Source organism: Triturus cristatus, chromosome 12 (genome assembly GCF_964204655.1).
Source record: "Triturus cristatus chromosome 12, aTriCri1.1, whole genome shotgun sequence".
Taxonomy (NCBI): domain Eukaryota; kingdom Metazoa; phylum Chordata; class Amphibia; order Caudata; family Salamandridae; genus Triturus; species Triturus cristatus.
This window is the reverse complement of record NC_140595.1, coordinates 69,155,310-69,182,290: the sequence shown is the minus strand read 5'-3', so window position 1 is coordinate 69,182,290 and position 26,981 is coordinate 69,155,310. Positions and strand designations below refer to the sequence as shown.

The window sequence follows — 26,981 nt, the reverse complement described above, 5'->3', positions numbered from 1 at the left end:
TGGGAGACGACCTGCTGGGGTGAGCCCGCCTTCAACAGCCAGTCGTCGAGATAGGGGAAGACTGGGACCCCTGATCTGTGAAGATGAGCTGCGACCACCGCCATCACTTTCGTGAACACCCGAGGGGCACTGGTGAGGCCGAAGGGGGGCACGGTGAACTGAAAGTGCTCCTGACCCACCGTGAACCGCAGGTAACGCCGGTGGGCCGGCAGGACGGGGATGTGGAAATAAGCGTCCTGCAAGTCCAACGCTACCATCCAGTCTCCAGTGTCTAGGGCAGCAAGAACCTGAGCCAAAGTTAGCATCTTGAACCGTTCCTTCCGGAGGAAGGCGTTCACGCTTCTGAGATCCAAGATCGGGCGTAGGCCCCCTTTGCCCTTCTTGGGAACCAGAAAGTAGTGGGAATAGCAACAACGACCTACTTCTGGACCAGGAACGCGCTCGACGGTCTCTTTGGCCAAGAGGGCCGAAACCTCCTCCCGGAGAAGATACAAATGATCCCCCGACATACGGTGGTTCTGCGGTGGCATGGCTGGAGGGGTTGTCTCGAAGGGGAGGGAGTAGCCCCTTCGGACGATTTGCAGCACCCACCTGTCCGAAGTGATGGTGCACCAGTGGAGCAGGTGATGGCGAACTCTGCCCCCCACTGGCATTGAATGGGCCTGAAAGCTCAGACTAGGAGGGCTTTGAGGCGGATGCTGCCGGGGTGGATGTGGACTGACCGGCACGTTGTCCTCCAGAACCGGCGGAAACCACGTCCGCGACCGCGTGCAGGTTGGTTCTGCGGCCGGTGGCTGGGCGGACGTGAGGAGGCGCCCCTTCCTTGGCCACGAAAGGGGCGAAAGATTGCGGCCGCGGGGCCGAAAGACCCAAGGACTTGGCTGTGGCCCGGGAGTCCTGAACCGGGCCAGCGCACTGTCCGCCTTCTCGCCAAAAAGGCGAGTGCCATCGAAGGGCATGTCCATGAGGGAGCTTTGGACATCCCCTGAAAACGACGTGGACCTCAGCCAGGCGTGACGCTGAAGCGCCACCGTGGTGGAAATCGCGAGTCCGTGGTGTCTAGTCCACATCTAATGGCGTGCCGTGCTGCATTTTGCCCGTTAGCAAGTGCTTGGGTGATTCGCTCCCGGGCCTCCTCCGGGCACAAGGGCAGCACGTCCTCCACCGTATCCCACAGCGAGTGGGAATAACGGTCCAAGAGGCAAGTGGTATTTAAAGACCGCAGTCCCAAACTCAGGGAAGAGAACAGTTTCTTGCCAAACTGCTCCAACCTCTTGGATTCCCTATCCGGAGGAGCGGACGGGAAGGAGGATTGGGAGGTTGAGGCCTGGATAACAAGGCTCTCGGGGGTGGGGTGGTGGGAGAGGAATGTGGGGTCGCCCGGAGCAGGGCGGTGGCGCCGGGCAACGTTCCTGTCCACAGGAGGGACTGTGGAGGGCTTGGACCAAGTGCCCTGGAGAACGTCAATGAGGGCCTCATTAAACTGCAGCAGAGGCTCAGTGGAGCTTGCTGTCGGTTGAAGGACCTCGGTGAGGACGTTAGTCCTCAAAGCCACAGCAGGCAACTCAAGCCCTAGGGCTTCGGCCGCCTTGCGCAGCACCACAGAAAAGGCTGCACCTTCCTCCGAGGCCACAGTCGGAGGAGAGATGAATCCAGTGTCTGGAGAGGTATCCAAACCGCTGGCGTCCCCCAATTCCTCTGCCCAGTCCTGAGACAATTGGGCCTGTTCGGCCAGAGGGTCCTGAGACCCCTCCCAGGCGCCCTCATCATCCGATTCCTGGTAGACAGGAGGAATGATCGGAGCCGGACGGTGGATGAAGCGGTCACACATTGGCGCCGGGTCCGGAATAGGGCTAAACTGAGGCTCGACGCCGTGCGGGGACGGCGTCGGGGGCGAAACCGGTGTCGGCGCCGGCAGAGGAGGCGTCATGAGGTCGACCGGCGCCGGCAGAGATCCAGGCCTGGATCCCTCGGGGACCTGCGGCGTCGGGGCCGGAGCCCTCGACGGCGCCGGGGCCAGAGCCGCTGGCACGCGAGGTCGCCCAGTCAACCCTGCGGGGCCCGAAGGTGCGCCGGCAGGCGTCGACGGCGGAGCCAGATTCCTCATGGCCGAGAAGAAGGCACTGACCTACCCCGGAGTCGCGTCAGTCCCAGGGACCGGAGGGTATGGGGACGAGCGCGGCTCCGACGGAGCGGAACCACCCGGACCCACGGCCGGGTTGCGCGACCGGCGAGGGGAGTCCTAAGAGCGAGGACGCCGCTTGGACTTCTTAGAGTGTTTGGAGTGATGGGACTTACCCGAAGATCCCGACGAGCGATGCCGATGGCTGCGGCTCCGCGAACGGTCCTTGGACCTCCTCCTGGACCGGGGGCCGAGTGACGATGCTCGAGTAGCTTACGGTACCGCTCCCGCCTAGCCTTCGACGTCAAGGCCTGACAGTCGGGGCACGACTCTGCGTCATGGTCGGCCCCCAGGCAGTACAGGCACCGGCGATGGTGATCCGTTACCGACATCAGTCGGTGACAGGCGTCACAATGCTAGAATCCAGGCATCCCAGCGGCACCAGATGTCGAGTCGAGTAACCAAAAGAGGTCAAAAAGTTAGTCAAAAAGTGACTAGGGGTAAGCTCCTCCCGGATCGGCGCTTACTGGCGCGGAAAAAAGAAGAACTGACGTCAGCGCGCGAGGGCGGCGTCTAAGTACTCCGACGATGTCATTCCGGCGCACGACGCCAACGACGGACGCGGAGCCGCAGACAACGCCTAGCGACGCGCAAGGGGTATTGCTACAAAAATCTTTCCGGATCCAGCCTGACGCCTGGGGATATTCTGAGGTGAGGAATCTAACTAACTTGTTTCTTTCAGATTCTGCCTTGCACCAAAGAGGAGAGTCCTGTCAAAGGAAATGTTAATATGGGAAGACTGAATATCATCTGACAAACCTGTCAATCAAAGCCAGCGGTGGTGACAAATGGATACACTGGTTCCGATGGCTCTCCCAATAGAATTGGTGGTATCCAAGCCAGAACAAATTGTAAACTTGGCTGCGTCATGACCATCCCGTATTGCTTGGGTTACGACATGTCAGAGGTCTACTGGGACACCTTATATGACGTGAGCCACTGAATCCTAAAGGGCGTGGGAGTAGCGTCCCTGCAGACACCTGGCATTAACCGAACTGAGCAAAGTTGGTGGAAGAAAATACCCTTTTTTCCAAAGGTTTCCACATGTTTGGACTCCCTATTGGGTGGAGTAGTCGGAAAGGTATTCAGGTTTGTCAGACTGGTCGACGCCTTCACTACCAAGCTTTGACGCGGAAACAAAATTACAGGGTTGCCTGGGCTGGATGGCCTCTCAATTGACAGGGGGGCTAGAGCAAGAATTGTCTGAGGTTGTCAAGATGACTCCTGCACAGCCTTCTTTCTTGCAGTAGCACATGACTATAGAGTTGTCTGTCCAGACCTTAGCCAGATTTCCCTCTATGGACTGGAGGAAGACCTTCTGAGCCAACCTGATGGCAAGAACCTCCAAAAAGGCTAAAGTAGCACCTCAACTTCAGACCATATTAAAATGGCATAAACACTATCAGAATGGGGAGGTGGTCTTGATCAGTGAGGAATCTACAGATCTAATATCTGCTAGAAAGATTGTTACTGGATGTAAGTAACTTATTTGTCTGGCAGATACTCCTCCAAGCAGTTTCCTCACCTCTTGAATCAATAGTCAAGTAGTAGATCCAAGTTGATCCGTTTTAAAGGATGATCAAACAAGAAAGTACAACTGCACAGATTTGGAATATTGGCCCTCATGGAGGACCTTCTAGACAAAGCAATATAGCCTAGTGAAGGTATAGGCCAAAGCCCATATAGCAGCCTGGCAAATATCCAGGAAAGGAACACCACTGATGCCCTAGCAAGGCTCCTCCTGGACAAAAGTGTAGCAGATGTTGATGCTCATCATGATCCAGCAGGAAATGTCTGCTTTTGAATAGCCTTGACTTTCTTGGAACCACAGTAGCAACCATGGAAAACCTGATCAATCTGGTATTCCCAGGTCCTGTTGATGTATACACAGAGGGCCCTGTGAGGATATAATGAGTTTGTCTCCTCCTCTTTGGTGTGATGAGGAGGTAGGTTTAATGTTGGGGGAGTGACTGACTCAGATGAAGAGGTGTGACATCCTTCAGGACTTACAAACTATGTGGTGTAAACAGGGTGAACAGAAAAAAACGAAAGCTTGCCAGCACATCAAGCAGAGTTAATAACGTTCAAGAACAGTTTTTAGGATAAAGAACCATAGAAGAAGACTGGGCATAAGCTGAAAGGTTAAACACATAGTTCATGTAAGCACCAAGTTAGGGTTCAACTTGGGCATAACAAAAGGAGAATGCAGAAACAAATGGGTCAACTCCTTAAAAAAATGGGTAACTATAGGAAACAAATTATAAAAGGTGACTTGTAATCTAAGAAAAGTTACAAGGGTAGACAAATAGTACTGAACACAGACAACCGCTAGTGAAGGGCACTAAGGGATAATGAATGTGATATAATCCGTCGTCAGGCACCGCTGCAGCTCATGAGCCATCTCTCAATCCAATTCAAATCCAACACAAATGTTGTCCGTAAGTACATTCTAGGAGACCTAGCTTAATGAGAGCTCATTAATGAGAACATTGCTATTGCTTTACCTCCTAAGTACACGATCCTTGGTAAGAATCGTGCATATAAAATTGGAGGGGGCAAAGCAATAATTTTTATAACCTCTTATACTTGCAAATGGGAGGACTCATGCTTTAAGGACTGCAAAGCCAGTCTGTTTAAACTTTCACTCTCCCCTAACTTCACCCTTTCAGGGACCCTGATCTATCGCCTGCCGGGACCGGCAGGGGCATGGGCAGCTGCACTCCCAGATCTTATTGCCCCTTTATTATTGGAAGCCACCAAGTTTATGATTTTAGGTGATCTTAACTTACATTTTAATGAAACCACCTGCACTACTAGCTCCACTCTCATTGCTGATTTGGCTGCAATGAATGTCTCTCTACACAATTCAGGTCCCACCCATAAGGCAGGATACTTATTAGACCCCATTTATATCATCAGAAAATTCTTTATTTGATTGGTACATCATGAAAGATACACTATAGCAAAGTTAAAAAAACAATAAAAGAATCAGATACGGACACAGGTGGTTTAGGAATAAAAGAAAAGAAAAAGCAAGGGATCTAAAATCCTGAAAAACATTATGTAACTGGGTCCAGCCCAGTAAGACACTGCTAAAAAGTAATTAGATCACCAAAGCGATCTTTCCTTACATCATAAAAGCAAGTGAAGAAAGGAGAATAAAGGAAAAACTTGATAGATAACGGCTGGGTCAATTATACAATTAAATGTCAGGAATAGAGGATTCTGGAGGAGTAGCCTTCTTCACAATTGATCTGCTTATGGCCCATGTCCAACTCAAAAATGTTGCCATTGCGATAGCTATGTCCTCTCGCGTATTTGTTCTCAAATTACGCAGTGCTGTCTTGTGCGATCTGGTTCCTAAGTTTGAACAGATCGGCTTGAGCCATGTGTACCTGGGGCGAACAAAGGCAGGGCACACAAACAAAACGTGAGTAATTGACTCATCCTGTGTAGGGCATGTAAGGCAAGACCTATCATGACCATCCTTCCATTTATTTCTGAAGGAGTTAAGTGGGAGAGACCCCACTCTAAATTGATGGTATAGTTTGCGGTCATCTGGTCTAGAGATAAAATTCCAATAGGGTTCAAAGCTACTTATGTACTTATAATCCATAAAGAAACTAGATAAGGAGCTACTGTTTACCCCTGACCTTATTATCCCAAACCTAGATTCCCAATATAGGGCTTTAAAGTCCAATTTATTGGGGAACTGGTTGCCCCTAGGGTCTGACCAAAGGTGGCCCAGTCCCATGTCATGCAAACCACCTTTGATATATTGGAGCCAGGCTATTCTCCTAAGCTTATCTTGATCTTTAATATACCAAACTGCATTTGCATAAGTAAGTAGCTCAGGAGTTGTCCACAGTCTTCTCCGATAGGAGAGGGGTCTAAACCCAGCATCATCGTCAAACGCCCTACAACCCAGATCTAACAGTAAAGGTTGAATGGGTGTGGACTAGGGGAGGCCAGTCAATGAGCGCAAAAACTTGTTTTGGGCTATTACTAGGTGCGAAAGATTGTCATAACCCCATATCTCAGCCCCGTAGATGATTGAGGCTCTTATTTTCCCTTTGTACAGGGCGATGGCAGGCCCCACCGGTTTGGTATGTGAAGCTTTATGTTCTTTCAGTAAGGCGCCAGCTAATTGGTTATGTTTGAGGACGAGTAGATCTATTTGTGGCTTCCAGGTCAGCCTATGGCCCATGGTGATCCCCCAGGTAGGTAAACGTGTCCGTTTGTTCCAACGGGATGTTATTCATTGACAGTTTACTCTTAATTATTTTGCTTTTGTGCATCACCATATATTTGGTCTTATCAACGTTAATGGCCAGGTCATGGTCGTGGCAAAAGACCAAAAGTCTATCTAGGGTCCGCTGCAGATCAGATTGTGTTTTGGACAATATGAGCGTGTCGGCTGCAAACATGAGGAGTGGGACCTTAGAGCCGTCCAATGAGGGAGCATCGGTTGGGTGGTTTGCAAAATAAGAAATAAGCCTATTGATGAACAAAGAGAGCAGGGTCGGTGCTAAAACACACCCCTGCCTTACGCCCCTGTTAATGGGAAATTTATCAGTGAGCTCACCCTGTTGTCCCCATCTAACTTGGGCATAATTAGAGGTATGAAGTTTGACAATGAGCGCTAAAAGCGCCAGGGGCATTCCTGCCTCCTTGAGAGAATCCCACAACTTGCTACGGGGAACTAAGTCAAAAGCAGATTTTAAATCTACAAAGGCAGCGAACAGGGTTCCCCCCGTCAGAATGACCGTTTTCCAATAAATCATTGAGAATCTAAAAACCTGGTCAATTGTACTAACATGGGACCGAAACCCAGCTTGATATGTAGATAATACCCGAGACTCGTCAATCCATTCATTGACCCCAAGTAATATGATCCTAGCTACAATTTTTGTGGAGTGAATCGATTAACCCCTCGAGTGCCCATGACGAGATGGTCTCGTCATGGGCCGCGGTTGCGCTGTGCCCATGACGAGACTATCTCGTCATGAACCCCGCCCGCTAATTCAACGCCCGGCACAGGGCGGGGCACACAAGGGGTTAAACTAATGGGTCTATAGTTGGATGGACTGGAACGGTCTCCCTTTTTGAAAATAGGTATAATTTCCGCACCTAGCCAAGAGACAGGCAAAGGAGCACCCCGCGCCAGGGCATTTATCAAAAAGAGAATATAAGTGGCCCAGTTTTTTTGATCAGATTTAAAAAGGTCCGTGGGAATACAATCCGGACCAGGCGCCCGGCCTGCCGGCGCAGCTTCAATGGCTTTCTCAATCTCCGCCAAGCCAAAGGTTAGAACCTCCGTGGTTACAATATCAATGGAATCAGACACAGAGGTTAGGGGACAAGTGAACTGGGCTTGGTAGTGAGAGACCCATTTGTCTGGGGGAACATTGTTGTGGGGAGTAGGCTCAGACACCCCACTTCCCCATTTTATTAGATACCAGAATCTCAGCCAGTTCTTCTCTTCTGAAGCTTTAGTAAATTCCTCCCATCTTTCCTTGTCAAAACTCTCTTTAGCCTTAGATAACACCCTTTTATATAATGCCCTAGCTGCTTTAATATCCTGAATATCGTTAGATTTATTTGCTAGGGAAAGCGATTTGAAAGCTGCGGAGCAATCTTTGTCATACCATTTAGCTGATTTGGATCGGGTGGGTCTATTTTCCTTCCCTTTGAAGGTGAGCAATGATTTCAATTTGTCAAAAAGAGCCTCATGCTCTCCCTTTAGACATTGAGGAGGATCTTCTAAATAGTTACAAGCTGAAAGAGTCAAGAGTGAATCCTCTAGAAACTTTCGGAGCAGGCTTAGAATACTTACATTATCAATTACTTTAGCCCACTTCAGTCGACGGCAGTCATTTGATAGCTCAATATCTCCGGCCAGCATTTCCCGAAAAGGGCCAGTACTCGCTGGTGGCTTGGTTACTAACCTCATAGATAGAGGTTCATGATCACTTTCTGGTCTAGTGATCACGACCATATTCAGCACAGTAGACCATAAATCCAGGCTAACAAGGATATAATCAATCCTGCTGCCACTCTTCCTATTAGAGAAGGTATTACTACCATTACTGTCTGATAGAGTTCTCCCGTTAACGGCTCTCAGGCCCCACCCCAAAGAAAAACTTTTTAATTGGAGGGCCACCTCAGTCCACTTTTTAATAGGAGCTAAGGACAATGATGGAACACTCCAATTACTGTCCTCATCAGTACTAAGTTTGCCATCTTCAATCCCTAAGGGCTCGAAAGTGCAATTAAAGTCACCCATAATAACCAGCGATTTGGGGCTTTCTAACCCATCAATAAAAGTGTCCAGATACTGAATGGTTGGTGAGGATCTACCCCCCGGTTGTCCTCTCGAGTAGATGTTAATTAAGGTAAATGCTAACACGCCATCCCTCTTAACTTTTAGAGCCAGAATGTCATCGTTATCCGAGGGTATTTCCTGAATGTGAAACGATGAATGCTGCCTAACCCAGATTAAAAGTCCCCCACTAGGTCGTCCTTTCCCTTTAGTAGTGGCTGCTTTCCCATAAGCCAGGTAGCCCGGTCGATGAATGATGGATAATGACCAGGACTCTTGTAACACAATAAAGTCATGGCTGTCTACCAACATCGACCATTCTTTAGATGGAAGTTTGGAGGACAGGCCAGCAACATTCCAAGACAACATAGAAAGGCTCCCACTGTGGAAGTTCTCGATGGGAGCCTGTGGTACCACTACAAAAGGAGGCAATTGAGCGCTTGGTAATAAGGAGCCTTGATCGAGTGGTGGAGCTTCTGGGGGAGATGACTGCAGACTATGGCCTTTGTTGAGCTCCTCATTAGGATCCAGAACGGCCAAAGTGTGTTGTGATGGTCAATCGCAGGCTTCTAAATCCGAAAGGGGTGCGAACATATTATGTACTGGGACCTGGAATAAACTGGGGGCAGATCTCAAACTTCCTCTCAATGGACCGAATCCTGTAGTGGATTTCTGGGTGTAGGGAATTTGAGGGTCTTGCCTATAAAAAAACCCAAGCGGCAAGACCACTATTGAATTATCCTTTGGCCTTACGGACCCACCCAGAACATCCAATATCACTCTGGGAGACTGTGTGTTGTCAAAGTTGACTATCACGCAGTCACCCTTCATTTCCTTCTTGAGGGGTCCTACCCACATGATGCGTCTAACCATAATCATATGGTTGAGGATAGTTTCATCCCAAAATCCTGCTCCCTTTAGTTTGGAATTAAGCCAGTGTCTAGTTTTGCTGAATAGTTGCCCAGTAGTTTCAGAGTTTCTACTCTGACTCTGAGGGACATTGCTCAAAATAACAACCAAGGGTGCTGCAGCCGGTGGAAGATGAAGGGATCCACTATTCATCCGAGATCCTTGAAATCTCCTATCGCCGTCCGTATGGGCTTGTAAAGGGGATCCAACCCTTATTTGAGAAAGTCTATTTGGGCCACTTCTACAGTTGTAAGATTGGCCGTTACTAGTATTAACTGCGGTCGGATTGGGCTCCTTACAGGGGCACAAATTCACCCGATGTATCGATCAGGGCAACTGAGTTCCCAGGGGGCGAAGAGGGCCTGATGTTAGGAATTGGTAATCTCACTGTATCCTCCTCCCTAATGCCTGAATCCCTAATAGATGGTCTTAGGGTAACTGTTGTAGGCTGAGGTGGAGAGTTACTGTCATACCCAACGTTGGTGGGGAGTCCCAAGAAAAGCTGGTTACTATCTGTGACACAGACCTCCTTATTACCAGAGTTGACTATCAAGGAGAGCTGAGTTAAATGTTCCTCTATTTTGCTCAGTCTATGTATAATTGGGGTTAATAAGGTCGACATAAGATTCTCGAGTCTTTGCCACAGATCTTCGCCGCCTCGAGGGCTAAAATCTCCGATGGATAGGGAGTTAGAATCTGAGAGTGTGGAAGAGTCCTGTCTATTGCCCAAGGTGGAGCTCACGTCTTTGGCTTGGGAATTAAGCCTCCGAGCTTTAGCGGCAGAGGGTCTCTGAGGACCAGCACCCCTCTTCCTTTTAACGATGGGATCAAGGAGAAGGAGTAGTTTCTTTTCTGTAACTCCAGTTCTGTAGTAGAGGTATCTCTGTTATAGTCCTAATCTAGTGAATAGTCCCGCCCATGTGTGCGGACCCCGGAGCAATAAAAATAATCTCTTAAATTGTCAAGCCATGCAGACCTGCATCTACACTTAAGAGAGAATTTCAAAGACAGATAATGCAGCCTATATCCACAGCCTACACTGTCCAGTACTTCAAATAGAAAGAATTCCACCAACAACCACCAACAGCACTGCCTGTCCAGCTTTTTCCACAGAGAAAAACCTGCCTCTTCCAGCAAAAGCCTCTGGAATGATAGAGAGGAAGGAATGGACAGACAAGCCCCATAGGCTGCCATTATGTGGCTCAGAACAGGATACTGTGCCTTTAAGAAAACTTTCCAGGACTTTTCCAGTATCCCAGAATGCACAGCAGGTCCCTTTTACTTTCAGTTCTTTTTGAAGGCGTAGCATGCCAGACCTGTAGCATTCCTTATATTAACATTCATCTCTCCACCGGGGAGGAGGGCGGGCGCTTATGACTATAACAGAGATACCCCTACTACAGAACTGGAGTTACAGAAAAGAAACTACTCCTTCTGTAGTAGGGGATCTCTGTGTATAGTCATAATCTAGTGAATAGAATGGCAAGCCCATCCCCACACAAAAACGGCGGTGGAGAAGATTACAAAATAATACCACTACCGTGCGAACAAATTTCGCAGCGAAGCCTGCCCAAACTGAGCATCTGCCCTGGCATCCGCGTCCAGACAGTAATGCGCAGCAAAGGTATGGACCGACTTCCAAGTGGCCGCCTTGCAGATTTCTGCAATCGGAACATTACGCAGCAAAGCAGTCGTGGCAGCTTTTCCCCTGGTGGAATGAGCCTTAGGTTTACCCCCTAAGGTCTTATTAGCCTTGTGGTAACACAACTGTATACAGGACACAATCCACGAGAGATGGACTGTTTGGAGGTAGCAAGACTGGTCCTGACTGATCCATAATTGATAAACAATTGGTCTGACCTACGAATATCTTTGGTCTTATCAAGATAAAACTTCAACACCCTCCTAACGTCCAGGGAATGTAGAGACCTTTCCGCTGGAGAAGAAGGATTCTGAAAAAACGTAGGTAAAGTTATGGTCTGGTTGACATGAAAATCAGATGTAACCTTAGGAAGAAATTTAGGGTGAGTACGCATAACAACCTTAGCAGCATGAAATACAGTATAAGGTTCTCGGCAACACAACGCCTGAAGTTCCCTCACCCTGCGGGCCGATGTAATGGCCACTAGGAATGCCGCCTTTCAGGACAGGTGCTGCAACAAAGCCTTGTGAATAGGTTCAAAAGGATCCTTCATCAATCTGGACAGCACCACATTCAATTCCCAGGAAGGCGAGGGAAGTCTGACCGGAGGGAACACCTTCTTCAAGCCTTCAAAAAAATCCTTGACCACAGGGATCTGAAAGGAGGAAGTCTGTGAAGGGCATTTCCTGTAAGCAGTCAAAGCAGCGAGATGAACCTTAATGGAGTGGAAATTAAGGCCAGACTGCGCCAAATGTAAAAGATATGGAAGGATGACATCTTCCTTACAGGTCGTCGGGTCAAAGTTCTTGGATTCACACCAGACGCAGAATCTCTTACACTTGTAAGCATAGGAAGTCCTAGTGGAAGGACGTTTAGCCTCCTTCAGTATGCCCATACAATCTTCTGGTAGATTCAAATGGCCATATTGCACTATTTCAGGAGCCATGCCGCCAAACTCAAAGACGAGAGGTTGGGATGCACCATCCGCCCCCCGAACTTCGTGAGAAGGTCCGGCCTGCACGGCAGCCGCATGTGAGGAAGGAGAGACCGGTGAAACAGGTCCGTGAACCACCACTGCCTGAGCCATTCCGGTGCAATCAGAATCATCCGCGCCCCGGACTTGGACAGTTTGATGAGCACTGCCGGAATCAGGGGAATGGGTGGAAAAGCGTACAGAAAGCTGTTCGACCAGTCGATCCATAGCGCATTCCCCAGCGTCCCCTTCTGGTAGTACCTGGATGCGAAGTCTCGGCATTTGCTGTTTTCGGCGGTGGCGAACAGATCTACGTCTGGAGTTCCCCACCTTGCGAAGACTTCTCCTAGTACCACGTCGTTTATGACCCATTCGTGGTTCTCCTGAAGCAGCCTGCTCAGCGCGTCCGCCTGAACATTCTGCACCCCCGGCAGATGTGTGGCCGTGATCATCAGTCCCCGGGCCAGAAGCCAGCGCCAGATCGCCTGCGCCTCCTGCGACAGAGTGCGCGATCTCGACCCCCCTTGCTTGTTGAGGTAATACATCGTGGTTGTATTGTCCGTCTGTATCAGCAACGAGTTGGTCTGGAAGGACGGATGGAAGGCCTTCAATGCCAAGTACACGGCTCTGAGTTCCAGGAAATTGATGTGGTACGTCGACTCCACCGGGGACCACTTTCCTTGTATCTGTAAGTCTCCGGAGTGCGCTCCCCAACCTTGGAGAGACGCATCCGCCACGATACTCGTCTCGGGAATGTCCTTGTGGAAGGGAACCCCCCTGAGGAGATTCTCAGCCGAACACCACCATCTCAGAGACTGAAGAGCATGTAGAGACAGCCGGATCTTGTCGTCCCAAGAACCTGTTCTCTGATCCCATTGATCCTCCAAGCACTCCTGCAGTGGTCTCATGTGCAGCCGTGCATGCGGAGTGAGGAAGATACAGGAGGCCATCGACCCCAGCAGCGAAGACACCTTCCTCACTGTCGCCGATGGAGCGGCCATGAGGTCCTGAGCCTTCCGAAGGAGCGATAACCGTCTCTCCTCCGAAGGAGACACGCTTGCTGACCGTGTATCGATGGAGGCCCCCAAGTACTGTATGCACTGGACCGGAGTCGGGACAGATTTGGACATGTTGACGTGTAACCCCAGCTTGTTCAAGAGAGCGCACGTCCTCCGGAAGTGCGCCTGCGCTCCCGAAAAAGATGAGGCCTTGATCAACCAGTCGTCCAGGTACGGGTAGACAAACACTTTGTTCCTTCGCAGGTGCACCACTACCACTGCCATGCACTTCCAGAAGGTCCTGGGAGCAGACTTTAGCCCGAATGGCAGTACTGTGTATTGATAATGATTGGCGCCGACTTGGAATCGCAGGAACTTCCTGTGTTTCTGTGCAATGGGCACATGGAAGTACGCATCTTGTAGGTCTATGGCACAGAGCCAGTCTCCCTGTTGCAGCTGAGGGTAAATCTGATGCAACGACAGCATGCGAAACTTCTCTCTGCGAATCCATTTGTTTGCTTGCCGCAAATCCAGAATGGGCCTGAACTCGTTCTTGTCCTTCTTGTGAACCAGGAAGAAACAAGAGTACAGACCTCTTCCCCTTTGAGACAGAGGTACGTCTTCCACCGCCTTTTTTCGTAACAGGATGTCTGCCTCCGCCTAGAGCTCTCGTAGTTGATACCGCAAGCTTACCGGCGGAATCGCTGGAGGCGGCCTGATGAAGCGAAGACTGTATCCATTGCAAACAATATTCAGCACCCACTTGTCCTGAGTAATTTTTCTCCACTCTGCCGGAAAAAATTGAATGCTCCCCCCCACTGGAGTGGGTGACGGTTGCAGGGGAAGTAGACGCTCAGGGCCGCGACCCGGCCGGGCCCTTGGTAGCAGTAGCGGACTGCTGGCCCCCTCTACCCTTCTGGCATTTCTGGAAGGGTTTATGGAACTGCTGCTGCTGGTTTTGCTGCTGTCCCGAGGCCTGTCCACGCCCTCTGCCCGCAGACCCGAACCGTCTCTGGAACGGCCGTTTCTTCTTTTCTGGCTTCTCTAACCCGACAGCCGTCAGGGTCTCTGCCTCTGTCTTCATGCGGGCCATCTCGTCGTCCGCATGCTGGCCGAACAGGGTTTCTCCCGAGAAAGGCAGATTGGCCACTCTATGCTGAGCCTCCGGCTTGAGCGAGGTAAGGCGAAGCCACGCGTGACGTCGTTGGTGGTGGACGCCATGACAGTACCCATGCGCCGCCAGCAGGGACACATATCACCTGGTTTGAGACCAGCATCCCCTCGCGCAAAGTCTCCAAGAAGTCCTCCCTCTTGTCGCGAGGCAGCAGCTCCGCGTACTGCTGGAGAGACTCCCACAGGACACGGTCGTAACGCCCCAACAGAGCCCCGGTACTTGCCGCCTTCATGGTGGTCGCAGCCGTCCCACAGACCTTCCTGCCCGCCGAGTCTAGCCATCGGCTCTCCTTGTCGGGCGGAACTGTCGATGAAGGGGTGGTAGCATGTTGCTTCCTCGCCGCCGTCACAATGACTGAATCCGGCTTAGGGTCCGTCCTCAAAAAGGTCGGGTCCGTCCTCAAAAAGGTCGGGTCCGAGTCCGGGGCCCGATACTTCTTCATAAGCCGGGAGAGGGCGGATTTCGTCACTGCCGGAGTGAGGAACAACTCCTTACCGGGCTCCACCAGTCCCAGCACGAGAGGCAGCAGGGGGCGAGACAGGTGCTTCTTGTGCAGCGTCTCGAATATCACGGACGTCGTAGGTGTCGGTACCGTCACCGTGATTCCCAACTTGGCTGCACCTCTCAGTAGTACCTCCTGGAAGGAGACCAGATTGTCAACCGGCGATACCCTCGTCCCGGGCGAGTCCGACAGCGTCGGTGAGAAGTCCCTGGCAGATGATAGAGTGCGTGATCTGGATCTGCGCCTCCTGTGGCGTCGCCTCGATGTTGACGACGAACGCCCACGGCTCCGCGATCTCCCTCTCCGTCCGGAGCGGGAGCGCGATCTCCTTGGCCTTGGTCTGTCCGCCGGCCTCGCCGGGCCCGGCGACGGTGGCTTACCCTGGCGTCGCGGCCTAGGCGTTCCCTGCGGCGGCGTCGGATACCTGGGCAACGAGACCGATCGTGTCGGAACCGGTGGTGGGCCCGAAGGCCTGCGAGGCGATATAGCAGGAGGAGGAGGAGGAGGTGGTGGTGGTGGTGGAGGAGGCGGCGGCGTATATACCACTGAGTACCCCGAGCCCGGGGACTCCGTCGAGGGACTCCTGGTGTCCGGGCACCCCCTCGACGTCGATGAATCCCTCTTCGACGTCGATCGCCTCCGTGACGTCGACCGCCTCCGTGACGTCGATCGCCTCCACGACGGCGACGGCGAACGCCTAGACGGCGAACGCCTCCTCTTCGCCGACGGCGACCTCCCCTCGCCGGTGAGCGCCGACGCTGGGCCTGATCTCGACATCGATGCCTCGACGGCGAAAAAAATTTAATTAGATCTCTGGCCCCTGTCTCCTTGTAGTGCGTGTCCGTAGGTGCCGGGAAACCTCCGGGTAGCTGTGCGCCTTATAAATTTAATAAATAAATAAATAAACTAGTCGGCCAACTGGAAGCACAGAGACCATTTAAGTGTGTACATGATTCACCGAACTCTAGCACCAGCACGATGTTTGAGGTATGGAGACCCAGAAGATGCAGGAAGAAGAGCTTGGTCCTCAAACATTAGGATCACAGCCTGAATGTACCAAAGTGACTCAGAAGGCAGCAAGTCCTTGAAGAAGACCGTATCCAGTTCCGCGCCAGGGAGGCCTGAAGGTGGGACTTGGGGTTATTGATGGAAAACATCCAGATTGAAGCGCAGGAAGATTGTCCTGCCAGTTTGGAAAGCTCCTCCTGTACCACAAATATTTAGTATCCAGGCCTAAGCAGAAGATCTGTTTAACCACATTCTGCCCACCATGGATGACTTCAGCAAAATGACTTTGAAGATGGTCGGTATTTGTGCCATCTCCCACAGAGCATGAGTAACAGGTCAAGAGGCAAGTTGGAGCAGATTGCAAGACCACCTATTTGTAGGAGTTGAAGGAAAGAGTCTGGGGCCTGCATAAATGAAGAGGTGGCCTGAACAACTCACCACAGATGCAGAAGAGGGCTTGCTCTAGGAGACCAATCTCAGATCCATCAATGCTTTGTTGAGGAAAACATCTATCTGACAGAGGAAGATGATGGTGGGAAACTTTACGTGAGGTTTGCTTTGTTTTCCTCCAAAGTAAATGGCAACTTGAAGAACTCTGTGGCATTATTCAGGACATCTGTAAATAAGAACTTCCACCGTTGAAGATCCTGAAGAACACTCCAGAACGACCTCAGGTAGGTTCCAGGGCATTTGCCTTTTGATGTAAATAGTCCCCATGCTCATAGGTGGAAGATGAGTACCCACCTGCCACTGCTGTTTTCATGAGCATTGTAAACAAAATAGAGCCATCTGTAAGGGGTCTGAATCAGAGCCAAAGCATCCTCAAACCTGGTGTGACAATCCAACTGAGTTAAAAGGCTATAAGGGGACTCGTTCTCCATCAACTGCTGATAAATACGTTTAGATCGGGACCGCCTTACTCTACACGAAACTCATCACCTTATATGAAGAGTCCTAAGTCAAACCCAGTGGCGTCAGAAAGACTGCAGGTGGTGGGTTGACAATCAGGGCCTTCAGGAGAGGTTCTGCCAGAGCTGCATCATGAAGAGACTATATGGGGCTGATAGGTACAGTGACGGATTTTCAATGACTTCTTGGGGCCCACAAGCACAACAGAAATAACCAGTATGGAGCAGAAGAAACTCTGCCATGGCCGGTCCCAAGCCCGGCTGCGAAGAGTTATGCATGGGGTTAGCTACCCCACCATGTAAAAAATAAAATAACATTTTTTAGCTAAAGAAACGTCAACCAAAAGACTTCCTGTCCTTGGGCAGAGAGGAATCGCCTTAACAGAGATCCATGGTGCTTTGTGATGAAAGACAGATCCCAAAACAAAAAGTCACAAAGCCGATCCACCTGCTTTCAACCAAGACCATTACCACCAGGACATGGAACATGTGGACCATGCACGTGACAGGCAAGACAGCCCAAGAGGAGGCAGAGATGAAAAACGAACAACTTACTTTGCTTTGACTCAGCGACATAAGATGGACACAGTCCGGACAGAAAAGACTGGCTCCAGGAGAAATGCAGATGTATTATGGACATAAGGAAGAGAATGCCCCACTCACTCCGGAAGCAGCACTGAAGCTATTGCCAGCAGATAACAGAGCTCTGATTAGATGGGAAGTCTACAGACCCAGAATCATCACAGCGACCTTCTGCACAAAGAAAAACAGTATCAACATTAATGTTATCCAGTGCTATGCACCTACAAAAAAACAGCAAAGAGGAAAAACTGTTTTACAACAGACTCCAGTCCACCCTGGAGAAATGCCCTGAGAGACAGCGTCATACTGATGGAAGACTTCAATGCCAATATTGGAGGCGACAACACCGGTTACGAAGAGGTCCTGGGCAACCATGACCTACATGAACAACATTGGTGAAATGCTCGCAGATCTCTGCGCCCTGAACAGTCTGGTGATAGACCATAGTGTTTTCCCACAAAAAAATAATACACAAGCCAACATGGGTCTTCCAAGACCACTCAACAGAAAATCAAATCAACAATGTCTGCATTGCTAAGAGATTTCGGAGGTCCATGCAGAATGTGAGTGTGATGAGAGAAGCGGATGTGTCGTCTGGCCATCACCTTGCTGTGGCCAGGCTGAAGCTAAAGTTGAAGAAAGCATGGATGCAACCAACATCAGAGATATAGCACTACCCTCCTTAAAGATCCACAGAAACTGAGTGAATACTAAGTCACCCTCAGCATCAAGTTTCAAGTCCTGCAAGAATAAGAGAACGAGAGAACACCCCTAGAAAGTCAGAGATAGAAGATCAAAGAAAACGTGACCTCAACCTGCCAGGTGGTACTGGGTCCAAAGAAACACCAGCATAAAGAATGGTTTCGCACAAGACTCTCCGCAAAATACAGGAGAGAAAGGAAAAGAAAGCTGTAGTCAACACCAGCTAACCAAGGGTTTAAAAAAGCGAAATCTCAGGGTGAGTACACCAAAACAAACCAGGTCTTGCGACTGAAGCCCAGGTAGCAGTAAGCCATGGATACTTTAAAGAACTATAAGACATAACGAGGAGAAACTGGCAGATACTGCCAGAACTAAAAACCTGTTATTGACAAAGATGGTAGGATAATTATGGGTAACGAAGGCCAACATCAAAGATGGGTGGATTACTTTGAAAAACTGCTGAACCAGCCCATCCCGCAGTCTCCACCAGACATACAACCAGCACACAAGGACTTACCAATCGATTGCAGGAGACCAACCAAGGAAGAGATGTTGCAAGCTATCAAACATCTAAGAAATGGAAATGGAGCAGGACCGGACATTCCTGCGGAAGAACTGAAAACAGACATTGAAACATAAGTAGACATGCTCTACCCATGATGTATGGAAGGATCTGGCAAGAGGAAAGGGTGCCATCAGACTTAAAGGAGGGATATCTCATCAAGATCCCCCAGAAAGGTGACCACAGTAACTGCGCAAATTACAGAGGGATAACTCTTCTACCAACCCCAGGCAAAGTGTTCAACTGAGTCTTCCTGAACAGAAGGAAGGAAGGAACACTCGCTGCTCGGATGTGAGACTAGCAAGCTGGCTTCCGCAAAGATAGACCCTGCCTAGAACAGATTACAACATTGAGCATCATCATTGAGCACTTAGATGGAATGGAAGTGAACTCAGCCCCCCTTGCCCCAATCAACTATGAGAAGGCACTCAACAGCGTGGACATAAAGACCCTAAGGAAACTCCACCACCACTACGGTGTAAGAATCATCAGCAGCTCTTGAGGGGGAATGACCAGCAAGATAGTCCCTAGAGGTCAACTCACAGAAGCCTTCCAAGTGAAGATTGAAGTCCGTCATGGTTGTTTGCTTTCGCCTTTTCTCTTCCTGCTGGTCATAGACTGGATCATGAAGACATCCACTGCAGGGAGTAGAAATGGGATCCAGTGGACACCTTGGAAGCTGCTCTAAGGCCTGAGCTACGCAGATGACCTGGCTCAGCTCTTCCATACCCGCCAGCAGATGCAAGAGAAGACCGACAATGTGGGAGCTACATCAGCACAACTTGGCATCAACATCCTCATGTGAAAAAACAAAATTCTGGAGATTAACAAGGCCAGCGGGGCTGCAGTCACTCTTGAAGGAGATGCACTGGAAGAGGCCTTACCGAACCTGGGCAGTGTCACAGACAAGCAGGGCAGCACATACGCAGATGTCAAGCTAAGAATCGGCAAAGCAAGGACTGTCTTCATTCAGCTTAAGAAGATCTGGGGCTCAAAGGACCCAACGCGGAAAACCAATATCAGACTTTTTAACAACATAAAATTGCTCCTACGGTATGGAGCAGAAAATTGGAGGACAACAGTGACCACCACCAACAGAGTCCAGACCTTCATCAATACCTGTCTGAGGAGAATCCTCCAAATTCTCAGACCAAACACGATCAGCAACAACAAACTATGGCAGCAGACCTCCCAACTACCCGCCAATGAATAAATCATGAAAAGTTGCTGGGGCTGGATAGGTCAAACTCTCCGCAAGTCAGTGTCAAACACCACCAGGCAAGCCCTGACCTGGAACCCTCAAGGGAAAAGGAAAACAGAAAGGCCAAGAAACACCTGGCGCTGAGGCCTCAAGGCTGACTTTGAGGAGATCGGCTACACCTGGAGTCACATTGAAAGAAAAGCCCAAGACAGAGATGGCCAGAGAGACCTGGTTGACAGCCCACGCCACGGAGGTGTAGTAGGCATAAGCGAAGTAAGTAAGGAGCAGAAGGGGGCCAGCATGGACTGGGTGAAAGCTGCAGTTAGTGTGGGTCCATTGCTGGGACTGGAAACTACAGCAATGAGTAGGGTGTGTTTGGTCTAGAGCTGGGGCTGAATCCAGAGCCAGCAGCATCTCCATCAGGACTGACTCAGAGGCACATTTGCCACAATAGTCAGCAAACTTATCCGAAGACTGGAAGAAGTATTCTGGGATTAGGAGCTGTGTACTAAACCCAAAAAGTCCTTCTTATAATGCTTACTGTGCTCATCTTGAAAGATTTTTACTAGTCATTGGAAAGGTCTGCTTCAAAGGCTTGATGGTAGGTGAGCCGGAAAGGTACAAGCTAGTGACCAGATTCTGATATAATGATCTCCCACTTCCTGATCGCCTTAGCCTGCTCAAGGTCGCACCTTTTTCACACTCTAAAGCCATTTTAGGGACCATGCACAAGACAGTTGCAACATGAGGACCCAAGAGCTTCAAGTTTGTGTCGAAATCGCCACGGTTTAAACACTTGAAATTCTTTAGACGAGACATCTTGTTCAAACACTGCAGAATTCAATTTTTTTAAACAATATGCCAGGAGGAGCAAAATAGGTTTTGCTTCGAACAGCATGGATAAAGGTAACGTCAGTGGCAACTTATATGGCTTCGATATCATATTGAGGGTGGTTCTAGGAGTAGAGGTGCTACCTATCTATGCAGGAGAACGTCCTGTAGGACATTTGATGGATGAGGGCTGTGCATGTGAAATAATTGAACCGAAACAAATGTTTATTGTTAGCAAATTTAAAGGGACTCATTTTATCAATATCATTAGAATGAAAGGATGTGCAGACCAGCCGGAGAGTCAAGACTGTTACCATGGGGTTAATCATATCCCTGCAGTGGATGGATTAGTCTACTGATCCAATATCCATCGTTCTTACAGTCCATCAGCCATGCTCCACTGGCCCAAACGCGGCAGTGGAACATCAAATCTGAAGATGGTGATAGAAGAATTGCGGGTTTTTAACATGAGTATTATCACAGACGTATCCGATTGATGGCATGGCAATTTGCAGCAAGTGAATTTCTAGTGTGCTCAACAGCTTGTTAAGTCATCTATTACATATGGCCAGCCTTTCTAGATGGGTTTGCTAAAGGAATCACCCCTACTACAGCCTTTCACCCAGATGCGACAAATCTGTTAGGTCGCATACATATTTTTAAAAGTAAATTATAATTGGTATGTGGCTCTACTGAAGACCTATTTTATCATTTAGTGCAAAATTTGCCCCAATTACAGAATTGCAAAGTACTCGATTGTTCAGGGAAGACTTTCAAAATGTTACAAGATGTTCACACCAAGGATGCATTAGATTTGTCTGCATATCTGTGCTGCGCTAAATCTCGACAGTTTTCTAGGAGTTGTTCAACATTGTACTGTGCAACATACCATTATGTGTTTTCTGCTACAATCCAACTCATCTCAGCTGGATGTATTTAGAAATGTATTTAACAGATAAAAGTATTTCATAATTATAATAGGGCATACACATGTTAATAACATACGTTATCCCTGCAAGGCTACTACATTTCCCTCATGCAAGTAAATTCGTTTTTTTTTTGTTTTCTGGATGACCAATAGCTACTGTACTAGACAGTCATGTAGATATATTTTTAATACCTTTCAACTGCCCCAGCAATGAGCACTTCCATTTTATTGAATAGAGACCTGTTTAAACAGAGGCACTGCTATTGTACAATTTAACTAGGAATACCCCGTGCAAATGCAGTTTTGTTTCTTAAAGACCACTTGGTTCTATGACGGACCAAAGCTTCAAGATTGTAAGTGCTGCTTTTACATAGTTATATTATCCTGCACTGTATAAAATAAAGAAGTATTTAAATTGCAGTGGTCTCTAGTACACAGTTTTGGAAAAGCAGGGAAAACAGAGAGGCATATCATCAGTGTTTTCCCGGTAGGAAAGGAGAATATTCGAATCATGCGCTAATGTTTAACAATAGAATATTTTTAAATGGCTATATTACGACACTTTGAAACAGAGATATTTTGACGACCCGCAACATGCTGATATACTCTTGAGTTAGTTCGCCACTGCTAGGGACCCACAGAATGTGCACTGGGAATCAAGACAATGCACTGTTCCAATACGGACATTTTTACATATTTCAATGTTCTTCAGAACACCACAAATGTTTCTCTTCTTGGGAACAAGCCTTAAGCTAATGATAAAATCCTGGCCCGCAGACTATGGAACCATTTACTGCTGCATGGATGCAGGGAAATGTGTAAAAACTGCCATGATCCCCTGACTTTTATTAAAAGACACATTTGTTGGTTGTAGGAACGCTTGTAATGAAACATCCATGATTTTCGAGCGCATGCAAGACTACTGAAAGAACAGCCTGCGTGCAACAGTGCAGCTGCAGTGATGCTCATGGTGCTTTTATGATTGGTCTCCTCCGATTAAAAGAGGGAGGTGTGGATTAAATCTTAATGGGGACTGACATGGTGATCAAATCACTGGTCCCCTGAACTGTTCTCCCCTCCCACCCGAGACTTGACTCTCAAATCTATTGTAGACAGAGCCTAAATCTCAATAGGGTCAGGGGCAACCTTGATAAAATGTCAACTGGTGGTCTTACCTTTGTCCTCTAGACCACCAATGCTGTCAGCTCTGGCCTTCAGTCCCCTTGGTGACATCAGGATGCAGAGACTGCAAGGGCCTTGGAAGTGAGGATGTCTAAGGCATTGATCATTGGGATCCTGCAAAGTGAAAATGGTTGGGCAGCTTTTACAGGCTTTAAATGTACTTTAAGTAGAAACCTCAGAGCTGTAAGCATAAAAAGTCACAACAGCGTAAGATTAGTTTTTTTTTTTTAAAATGATTCATTTGTTAAGGAAATCTTACTGGAGAAATACTGCAGTCCAAGAAAATAAGCTAAATTAAAACCAAGTTTAAAATAACAGTACCACTCATGTCAATCGCAGAATTTTTTTTATGGTAATGTACTGAAGTACACTAATAGCGCAAGAGGCTAATCAATGGAAGCAATGATGAACTGACAACTCCGGCACTTTTGAAGCTGAAAAAAATCTAACACTGAAATCAAAGAAGAGAAGGGTCTATTAGAAGAAACCCTTGATGCAATATTCCGGTTTCGTAATATACCTAGTTTGAATGTCCCGAAAGAATTTGTGTTGAAGTAATGCTTTACGGAATCCTCTAACAAGAAACTGCCTTGAATAAATACATCCCCAATTCCTCGGAGGTGTGCGCTAACAACTGCTGTGCACTCTCATACTGTTGAAGCTGTACAGATATTGAAGAGAAGCCCACTGAAGTGGTAGTGTGTTTTCACCCAAAAATAAAACTCCAAGCATCTAATGTGACTGTTTCATATTAAAATAGGTCTTTAGTCACAAGCACACATTTAGCCTCCCCTTCCTGAAAAAAACCGAAAACACTTGATCCATTCACAATCTGTCATCTACCTTTCAATAGTCTGAAGAAAAGCTGACTGGTTACGAATGGTCTGAGCTTTTCTGTCCTTCCACATTTTGCATGAACTCTTTCTACTGTCGTAGTGTTCACCGCTGTCTATATGAATTATAAGTGTTAAGTTTAAAGGATTCTCACATCTTACAGATAGCTCAAGCAGGTCTACAAAAAAATGAATGGGTTAAAGTTACCTACCTGTAAAACTGCATCTTCGTTATGTATATCCGATAGAGTAATAGTAAAAGAAATTAATTTAAAACCACTATTTAAAAGAATGAAAAGATAGCCAAAACCAAAACCGTATAAAGAAATGAATGGGCTAAATTTACCTACCTGTAAAACTGCATCTTCGTTATGTATATCTGAGAGTAACAGTAAAAGAAATTAATTTACAACCACTCTTTAAAAGAATGAAAAGATAGCCAAAACCAAAATCGTATAAAAATGTCAAGTATTACTTGTATATGAATAATCATTCAATGCAACCCTAACAGTGTGAAGGAAAGTTCTCCAGCATTGCTATTTTTCATAGATTCAGATGCTTGGATTTTTCTCAATCTGGCTAGGAAGCCTTGGTAATCAATGTCTTACCAGCAGTTCACGTATACATTTAAATAATCGTGCATTAGCCGCACACTTTGTTTAGGTTATCCGCTTCATTATGTGATCCACACTCTAGCCTCTGAAGTTCCACACTTCACATTTTCATGGCTCTCCAAGGGTAGGAAATTGCAGAGCCTTGTGAAAGGGGAAGAGGGCTGGTCATCTGTGAATCTACTTAAGTAACCAAAGCTGGAGAACTGTTGTACAGAAAAGTAAAATTGATTCACATGGTTGAATTGAGCCCACTATACCTTTGCCAGAGAAAAATTAGGTAGACTGGAATGAGGATTGCCTCAAGCTAACAGGTTAGGAATTACCACTTGTCCCACTGTAGACTAGGTCTTGGACTGCACATAAAGCTATTAATGTCCTCCTTATAACCACTCTGCAGATCTCACAACCTTTCTCTGGCAAAGAGAGCAGTAGACACATCCTTGCATCTGGCATAGAGCGGACACCTGTCGCATGAAGGCCAGCCAACCTAAATGGCAAGCGTAATGAAGGAAACAACAATACAGCCAAGCTTTGCTTCAACAGGAGTTTGCCCTTCCTTGCTTGAAACAAAAAAAAAACTAACAGCTGGTCGACTAATAGAAGTTTCATCAAAGGAGAATTTCCAACATCTTTATTGTCAAATTAGAATAACGTACATGGATTGATATTCTTACTAAGGTGAAAGAAGGTGCGTAAGAAATAAACATTGGATTAGACAGGTTGACCCTAAGTGAGGCTCTGTAATGGTGAAATCTCACATTTCGCTAATCCACGTGGCTGAGGTAATGGTGAGCAGGGAGATGGTCTTCTATGAAAGGTTGAATGAAAGTCCTATAAACGGTCTTAAAATAAGCCTTCTTATGACAGACTACTCTGTTCAGCCCCAATTATAGCGGAAGCCTTTTTGTTGATCGAAAAGTTCAAAGGAGTCCCTTCATCAATGTGTTGACTAATCTGGAAGACAATACAGATGGGTAAACCGGTCAACTTTAGTAAGGGCCAATGTCATCCAGATATACCCTGATCACAGAATAAAGACCTGCCCTAGCTAGATGGATTTGGCATGTCAGATGTGGAGACATTGGAATTGTATTCAAGTTCTTAGCTCGTACTCACATTGAAAATCATTTTCAATTCATTATGAAAGTATGTGAAGAGGAAGGCTTCTGAGCCACATGCAGAATTTACTTTCAGTCCCCAAGCAGGTCAGGGCAGCCAACTGCGAATATCTGCAGTTGAAGTGCTTGAACATAACATCATCTCCTGTAGGTCAGCAAATCAATGTTGGCTGGTGCATACTAGCACCCTAGAAACATTCTTTAGTGTTCCATTGTCATCTTTTACACCATCAAGAGGAATAATGGAACGGGAGAATAGGCATAGTGAAACTTGCCAAACCAGTTTAACAAAAAGTCCTTTCCTTCAGACCCCAGACAAGACTATCTGTTAGAAAAGAGGGCACATTTGAAATTCTGATCCATTGCCAAGAGGCCGGTTGTGTAGTTCCCTAGCACTACATACGTTGACATCTGAACCAGTCGGACGTCAACGTATCATTCATAATAGCTTGCATGGTTCTGCTCAGGCAACTTTGTTTCAGTTATTCGTTTGAGTAACATGCTTTACTGAAATGTCAATTCTGAACCTAATTAAAAAAAAATATTTTTTTAAAAAGAGAAAGAGACAGATTTCACAGACAGAAGGGACCACGTCACCCACCACCTAGTTTTTAGATGTAGGACATTTGTTTTCCATATAGACTATCAACTTGGAGTAGCCCAATAATTGAAAAGAGGGTCTGAGAGCTAATCTGAAAGCCCTAGCTCTAACAGTTGTTATAATGAACAGCTTCAAATGGAGCCCATAAACTGCTGAAATTCAAATAGATGGGTTTCTCTGCAAAACCATAACCCCCCAAATACTAAGGCATGGATGTGACAGCTGTGAATGCTAAAGCAGACAGAAAAAAATGTTTGAAGTGAAAAGATCTAGCAGCTTTGAGCCAACACTGTAGCACTGCTTTCAACTGTGCAGTAACTATGACAAGGTCATCCTAGTTTAGGTAATACTATTGACACTGCATCTTTGGCAGTTCCTGCATTGTCATTAACTGAAGGTCCATGGAAGCAGCAGGATTCAGAGAAGATACATGCTAGGAACATGGAGTTTCATGAGTAGTACATTCTGTCAAAATGAATAGAATAGGTGAAAAGAATCATCTTGTGTCCCCCCCTATCTAAGGAAGAAAAGGCTTCCCCTTCCATTATAGCATTGTTTCACAATGAAACAACAGGTCTCATGTTAGTTGAAGAATTCATTTTTGGCAATTGAAAGCAAGGCCACAAAAAGACAGACTTAACAGCCCCGAATTAGAGGAGGCGCACTTGATAACCCATGGTCAAATTAGAGGCTTACTACATGCTCACTGCCAGTCCTTGTTTTGGGAGGTCACCAATGGATGCCTTGCATTTTAGGTGAATATGTACAAGGCACTTCCTTCCAAATGACAGTGCCTTGAACAGGTAGTGATGTTGGTCTAAAATAAAGTGCAGCGAAATCCTGTGCCGTGGATGGGTGCAAATATAAGGATAGGCATCCTACAAGTCAACGGAAGCAAGCCGCCGATCTTGATAAAAGGAAGGTCTATTGAATAGTGGCCATGTAAAAATCTAATTTGAGGACATACTTGCTGTGCATGCGATGACTCAAAAACATACGTCTTTCTCCACATTTCTTTAATACAAACAGCACCACTTTTGTAATTTGAGCACCAAGTCTAAGGCATTGCTCTAAAAATGTCTTTCAATCCACCAGGTGTTTGTGAATCACTGCACGAAGGTTTTCAGGTGGTCTGTGTATGAACTGGAAAGGTGAATCTGTCATAGGCATAACGAGCAATTACCTGGTCTGCATTCGGTCCATCAATTG

The 26,981-nt window shown here is 47.6% G+C and overlaps 1 protein-coding gene across 6 annotated transcripts in view; it reads right to left on the bottom strand.

Annotated features, from left to right (window-relative positions):
- Positions 1-26,981, bottom strand: part of RANBP3 (RAN binding protein 3) — a 324,639-nt gene that overhangs the window by 12,909 nt on the left and 284,749 nt on the right. For 3 of the 6 annotated variants that reach the window (XR_014971945.1, XR_014971946.1, XR_014971944.1), the window contains one exon: positions 22,600-22,720. The exons of the other annotated variants lie outside the window; for them this stretch is intronic. The gene's annotated coding sequence lies outside the window, so the exon portion shown is untranslated. The remainder of the gene's footprint in view (positions 1-22,599; positions 22,721-26,981) is intronic. 6 annotated transcript variants of the gene reach the window in all.